Source organism: Ambystoma mexicanum, chromosome 2q (assembly GCF_040938575.1).
Source record: "Ambystoma mexicanum isolate Mex_15411 chromosome 2q, UKY_AmexF1_1, whole genome shotgun sequence".
NCBI lineage: Eukaryota > Metazoa > Chordata > Amphibia > Caudata > Ambystomatidae > Ambystoma > Ambystoma mexicanum.
The window spans coordinates 937,448,411-937,455,394 of NC_090924.1; positions in this window are offsets into that span (position 1 = coordinate 937,448,411).

The following is a 6,984-nucleotide window of genomic DNA, read 5'->3' on the forward strand; positions in this document are numbered from 1 at the left end:
AACTCTCCTTGGCCAATCTGGCCCCATCTTCCCCACATTGGGTAAATGCGTGAAACGGAAAGTCATAAGAAGATGGCTATGTCCTGCACAATTTCTCTGCGCAGGTTTGCCATGTGCCAAAGATGCTGATCTTCAAAGTCCAATGTTAGAGGTTGATATCCCGGGACCATTTACTGTGGGGTCGCCCATTAAGTCCATTGGGGAGGTTGATCTCTTACGCCTTTATGTCCCCAGTGGTCTTGAGGACATTGGAGCTCTTCCCCTGGGTTGGGGAGCTCTGTGTTGGTGCTGTGCACTACAGTGGCTGGCGCCAGAAGGCTTCTGTACAGTTTCATACTTTGGGACCCTGCTTCATGAGGGTTCCTGGTAAGTAATCCCAGGGAGGGTGAGTGCATGGTCATGTTTCATGCCAGGGAGGCTCTGTTCTCTTGTACAGATTTGCTGATTCCCCTTGGCCACTCCAGGGTGTTTGTGGCACTGCTGGGTAGGGACACAGCTTCTCACTCTTTTTGCTGGATTAAGCCGGCATCTCTGAGGTACCTCACGGGAATACTTCAGGGTTTCTCTCCATCAGTCATGCTCGCTCCATTTGCAGGTGATTCCCATAGCAGCAAGTTGATATCTCTGGGATGCTTTTCTTCTGGTACTGGGAGTGACAAATTGACTTCACCCTGTAGGAGAACAAGGATGAGCAGGGGCTAAAGTTTACTCAGCTCTTACACTTCTACTAACCAAGAACCAACACAATCATGAAGGTAAAACAAACAGGCACAGTTAAGAGATATACCTCATTTGCCTTTTGTGGTAACGTGGGCCAAGGGAAGGCTATACTCTCAAGAGGGGTGTGAATGTGGTTCGGCAGCAACCCAAACAGCAAAGCATAACAGTCCAAAATAAAGGAATGTCCCATCAAGATTCTAAAATAATATTTGTACTTTAACTAAACACACCACATACAATAACAACTAAAAAAAAACACTTCACAAAATGCACCCCTGAGGAAATAACAGATAATAAGCACAGATAACAAGATGCAGCACTCAGAGCAGTGAATCAGGGGGGTAAGCAAGTAATAACCACAACGTTCTTTAAAAGGATATGTTCTCGGGTGCTGTGGAGGATCAGAATGAACACAGATTGTGAAAACATTTTAAGTATGACTTTTAATCTAAAGTAAAATAAGGCCTAACTCTCCCTATATCTATGGGGTGTTCCCTACCTACTTTACTAACTAAGGTGCTCGTCAGTCAGGGTTAATGTCCAAAAACAAGTCTGTCCACTGTTCAAATCTAGCCTATTTGACCCTACCACTAATGTAACAAACCAAGGACAGGAGAAGGACTCCCTTCTCCTGGTTGCTGTGTTTTGTGACACAATTCTCTGTGTTCTTTCATTCCACTGAATATACCACATGCAAATAGTCTCCTGTTATCTTCTGGATTAGGTTCTGTAACTCTTGTAATGTACTGAAGGGTTTCCTCTCTGCTTTTAGGCAAACATTCTTACTTTGTATAAGTTCCATCTTTCTTTCTGATTAGGTTCTTGCCGCTCTTCCCAGAGTGTTTTTTCATATGTGAGTTTTAACCTCCTGGTCCCCTGGGTGTGTTTCCCAAATGTCTATTTTATTCTCGTTCTCATCTTTGGGACAATGGATGACTTTTCCCTTCTCCCAAGGCAACGAGTTTTCAACTCTACTCGTCTCCCACTTGGTCTATTTCATGTAGCTCTGCCTTTGCTGAACATGGTTCTCATGCCCCTGCTTATTTCCAATACTTTTCTCATTAGCACTGAGATGGGTTTTGTTCGAGTTATCAGTCACTCTTAGATGTCCAGTAATCCTATTCTCCTGTATTACCTTCTGTTCAGAGGGGTAACATCACCGGTACCGGTAAGGTCTTGGACTCTCTTTCTGATTCTTCTTGGCTCAGCGGTTCACTTGTCATGCCATTTGGTCCGAGTGAGTTTCGTTCTTGTCTTACAAATGAAACTTGCTTTGTATCTTGGGCCAGAAGTGGTTTTCTCCCATCAGTGGTATCAGCACTGTCCTGTGGTCAGACTACCCACCACCATTGCTGTGTGGTCAGGCCACCCCTGAACTCTCTCTTCAATTGCGTAATATTTTCTTATGTTATCATTTGCCACTCTTCTAGTATCTTTGGCTCTGCATCAGAGCTCGACTGTCTTTCGCAGGCTCTGCTTTCTGCAAGAGCACTGCCTCCCTCCACTCTGTCATGCACATGGGGCTTACCCTGGTTCTCTCTGCTTTCCAGCCTTTCTCGAATTATCGTCCTCTCTCGTCGTCCCTTAGTCTCTCTTGTCATATCGTCCCTTTTCAGAATCCTCATCACAGTACATTGGAGAGACTGATTTAAAGGGATAGTCCTAATTTCCTGTTGTGGAAAGCATACATTCAGTTTATCTTTAAGCAATTGATAATGTTCCATTATGTTAGAGAAATCCATCTAGGCAATCACTTTGAGGGCATCAGGGAGTTCCTCACAGGAACAGGAGTCTTGTACCCTACTTGCTGCAACCCCTAGGTAGGGTGTTGCGGAGAGGGCCCACCTCCCTAGCCTCACAGGGGGGATCCCTGTTGGGGAGAAGGAATAAATGCCCTAAATTCTTCACAGTGCAAAAGGGATACTATTGCCCTAACCAGTCTCTAGCGACCATCAATGGACCAAGGTGGGCAGTTAGCAGTTAATAGTACTTTTTTGCAATTCTTGGTGGCAGTGCTGAATCAGCCATCTTGGCACTGTAGTTGCAAGCAATTCAAAGGTTGGGAGAGTGGAAAAGGAAGTACCGGAGGGACAGGGCAGTTCAAATGTGTCAAATGGTTCCAAGTAGTTGAACAGCAAAAACAGTAGGATCCAGGTTGTCTTGGTTCTCAGGGTGCTGCGAGTACCAATCCATGGGCTCTGTGACAAGGCAAGTCCTTTTATCATGCTCCCAAACATGGGTGAGGCTGGCACACAACTGCAGAAGTCCTTCAACACAGTGAGGTCATGGGTACCACTCTGGCTGGCAGAGAGGCAGATTTTGTTCCTGCAGCAGGTTCACCCCCAATGGTCCTTGAGGATTGCTAGGGGACAGAGCTTGCCCCTGTCTTAGTAAACTCAGTCTTCACCTGACTGGCAGATAACTTTGAACAGATCGACTCTCCCAACAGAGGTCCAATGCAATCTTCTTGAAGGGTTAGAGTTCAGAAGATGAATCAAAGAAGTGGTATGAGACTCCTTCTTCCAAAGGTAAAAGTCCACACAGTCCTGCTTTAGGTGTCCAATCCCTGTTCTTGATAGAAGTGGACTTCTGACATCACACACCAAAGTGCGTTATACTAGAGGAAGTGGGGGGGACAGGAGGCAGAGAGAAACAAGATGGTGGAACCCTCCCTCAACTGTACAGAGCTCTCCCCATCTACACAAACCCACCCCCCTTGCCTTCTCAATAGGATCAAAGGCCATTAGATATGCAGCACGCAGGTCTGAGGCCAAGCCTTTTGTGAATGGGTGTGCCCTTTGATTCCTGTTCACGGGCCAGCTTCCTGTGGAGTGGCTGTCCCTGCGAATGAGTGTTGCCGGCCCTTACAAAGGAATAAAGAGAAGTCATAACCCCTCTGCCAGGCTATATTCCTGCCAGTGGAGCAAGGTTAAGACGGTCTGTGGAGAATGCACATATCCTTCCACTGCTGAAGTGGTCCTACAGGACTGACCCATGTGCGATATCAATTTGGATGTGGCTGCAACGATTCCGAGTAGTGCCGTGCAGCATGACCTATCTTAGGCATGGCTTATATTTAGAATTCATCCTGCCACCAGCATAGTCTATTCATAATCCAGCATGGGCTATTCATAGTCATATTTTGGAACATGGGGTGAATATCTTAAATGCCACCCCGGTGCTGCAAGGACTTTGGCTGTCACTTCAGCTGTCAAGAGAGCACCTGTGACCTGAACCTGCTCTATTCCACTATAGGGCAGGCACTACAATCAGGCTACTGATGCAGCAGTGTACGGCAGATGGGAAGCTGGTGCAAGTGGATCTACGTCACCTGGCCTAAGCCCCGCCCACCTGATGCCTTCCTGGTTACCGCTCTTTTGGCCTTAGCCCTGCTCACCTGGTGCCTTCCTGGTGTTGGCTCTTTTAGGCCCAGCTCACCTGGTGCCTTCCTTGTTGCCACTCTTTTTCCCTACTTAAGCAGCCCTCCAGCCTCTTTGCCTTTGCAGATGGGGAGCAGGTGCAAGTGGATTTAGGTCACCTGGCCTAAGCCCCGGCCACCTGGTGCCTTGCTGGGTGCCGCTCTTTTGGCCTAAGCCCAGCCCACCTGGTGCCTTCCTGGTTGCCACTCTTTTTCCCTACTTAAGCAGCCCTCCAGCCTATTTTACTTTGCAGATGGGGAGGAGGTGCAAGTGGATCTAGGTCACCTGGCCTAAGCCCTGCCCACCATTTTAGTCCTGCCTCTTCCTTTTGCTCTTAACTCTTAGATCAAGCGTGTCTCTCGCCCGGGCCTCCGAAGCAAAGGGTAGACGAAGAAAAGGGAAATTCCTGTTTAGACCTATTTGGACCAGGAGAACCTAGGGCCCGAACCCCTGCTCAGACAGCAAGTAAGCATGCACCAACATGCGTTTACTCCCCCTGTCCCCACAAGCCATCCCCACCCCCTCTGGTCCCCCTGTGAGGGTCCCTTTTGCCCCCTTCCTGCACACAGGTGTTGCCTGTTTTGCTTGATTCTTCTACCCTGCTCCCCCTCCAGCCTACTTCTGCAGGAGTCTGTCCCGATACATTCTGGTTTCACCATCAACATCTTGTGGCCAATGCTGGATTTGACGTTTATGCACTTCATTGATTCACGGTGTGTCACCCTTCCTCAACTCTCGTGCTGGACTTCCTTTGCATCTTGTACTCATTGTGGCCCTGAATCATGCTGTTCCCATCTTCATCTTGTATCCTGGCTTGCAACATTGTGTGTTACTACTGACTTCTGCAATTGTATTCGCTCTCCCCTCTTGCTTCTCCACTCTTTTGACTACTTACATTCTGTTCTCTCCTCCTCTCCCTTTCTCCCATTTCCTATCTCCTCCCCTACTCCCTTTTCTGTCTTCTGTGCACTTACTCTATCAGAATTGTCCCTGGGCCTAGTATGATAGCAACCTCGTCTGTCTCCTCCGCCCACCCCTTACTTGGTTTTTTTTTCTTCTCCCCAGACCCACTCTCCAGCACTATCTGAAATGTCATCAGGCTTAGTACGATAGTTGCTTGTTTTATTCCTCCCCTCCCTTTCTGCACCCCCCTCACTCACCTTTTGTCTTTCTCCGGCTCTACCATAAATGTCGTCAGGCCTAGTATGGTAGTTCCCTGTCTGTTTCCATTTCCTTCCCACTCTCTCCCTCCCTTCCTTATTTATGTCTTAGCTCTTGCACTATATGAAATGTCGTCAGGCCGAGTACGATAGTTAATTTCACATCCTTACTGTTCATGGCCTGTAAGAATGTCATTGCATTTTCCCTTGTTCCCTCCCTTGCCTTGAAGCGCTTTGAAACACATTGTGTATAGGTGCTATATAAAGAAATGATCATATGTGTACAATATGCTTTTGGCGTGGATCTTACGAAAGGGGAATCTGATCTGCAGATTACCCTTTCAGAGATGGAATTACCGGCATAATTTTATTAAATATAAAAACATTTTTTTTAAAAGCCAGGTCTTCTACGCCCTTGTCAGATGGCAATGTGTCACACTGTGGATTAGAAATCAACATAAAGACACTAGAAAGTATCTGATGCATGCAGCAAGGCTGGTGATAACAGCTGTCTATAATGAGACATGCTGGCACAAGAGGGGATAGGAGTGGGGGTCCAGTTTGCTGTCCCCCTGCGGCTCAGGGGTAGAACTGGCTCTAGAACCTGACCATCTCCTCTCAACCTCTTGCACAGGCTGCTCTAACCATGTGCACTGGTCATGTCCAACTCCTCCAACCTTTCCTTAAATTCCTCCCCAGTCCATTGCTGTTGTCTAGCCAATTCCCTCACCCAGGAAAGACATTTCTTGAATCCTGGATCACCTTTAGGCACCAAAGAGGGTGAAATCTGTGCTTAGTAGTACCTCCTCTGTAAGCTCAGGCATTACTACCATGAGGATGTGGACCATGTCAGGTTGGAGTGGCTTGTGGGTGGAGATCAACATCTCCGTGGACACAGATCATTTGTACCGGACTCCTGGGGCTCAGTACTTCTAGGGTGATTATGTCAGAGCAGTTTTCTTTCTCCTGGAGACTAGGAGAGGTTTTGCTAGGAGACCTCGGATTTCCATGGGAAGATGGAATTTCTTGGGCCTCATTACGAGGAAGGAGGTAACCATGGTGCTTTTTGTGGCATGGCTACCACCATTCCGGGTACCGGGTCCGTGTTCTCTGGATGGGGAAATACCGGGCCATTCCAACTTTGGAGGGCCCGGTATTTCCCCATTCAGGGAACCCGGACCTGGTCCATTCCCATTCCCATTTGAGCCCCCATAGGACTCCATGGGAATGGGGAGCATGCCAACAACGGGCCTGTTAATGACGGGCCTGTTAGCATGCTGGACCGCTCGCGGGACCCACAAGCAGACCTCGTAATGAGGCGGTAGTGGGGGTAACAGGGCAGGCAGATCTACCGGCCCGTTAACCACCTACTGCCTTCCTCGTAATGAGGCCCCTTGTCAGTTGTTAGGAAAGATTTCCTCAATGTGTAATTTCCCCTCCATTTGTGGACCCCCCCAAACATTTTCCTTTTGTTTGGCTATCCTATCCTGACTTTTGCCAGTTAAGCACAGCATTCAGCTGCGCTCCCCTGGGCTTTTGCTCACTTGTTATGGGGAAACTGACACATCCTTCAGACTGTCAGTACTGGGAAACAATGTTTCCCTTAGTCTTTACCAATTCTTGGGAACTTTTTAACAATGCACAATGTACCTTCCACTACAGTGCAAGGGGGTCCTTTTTGTTTT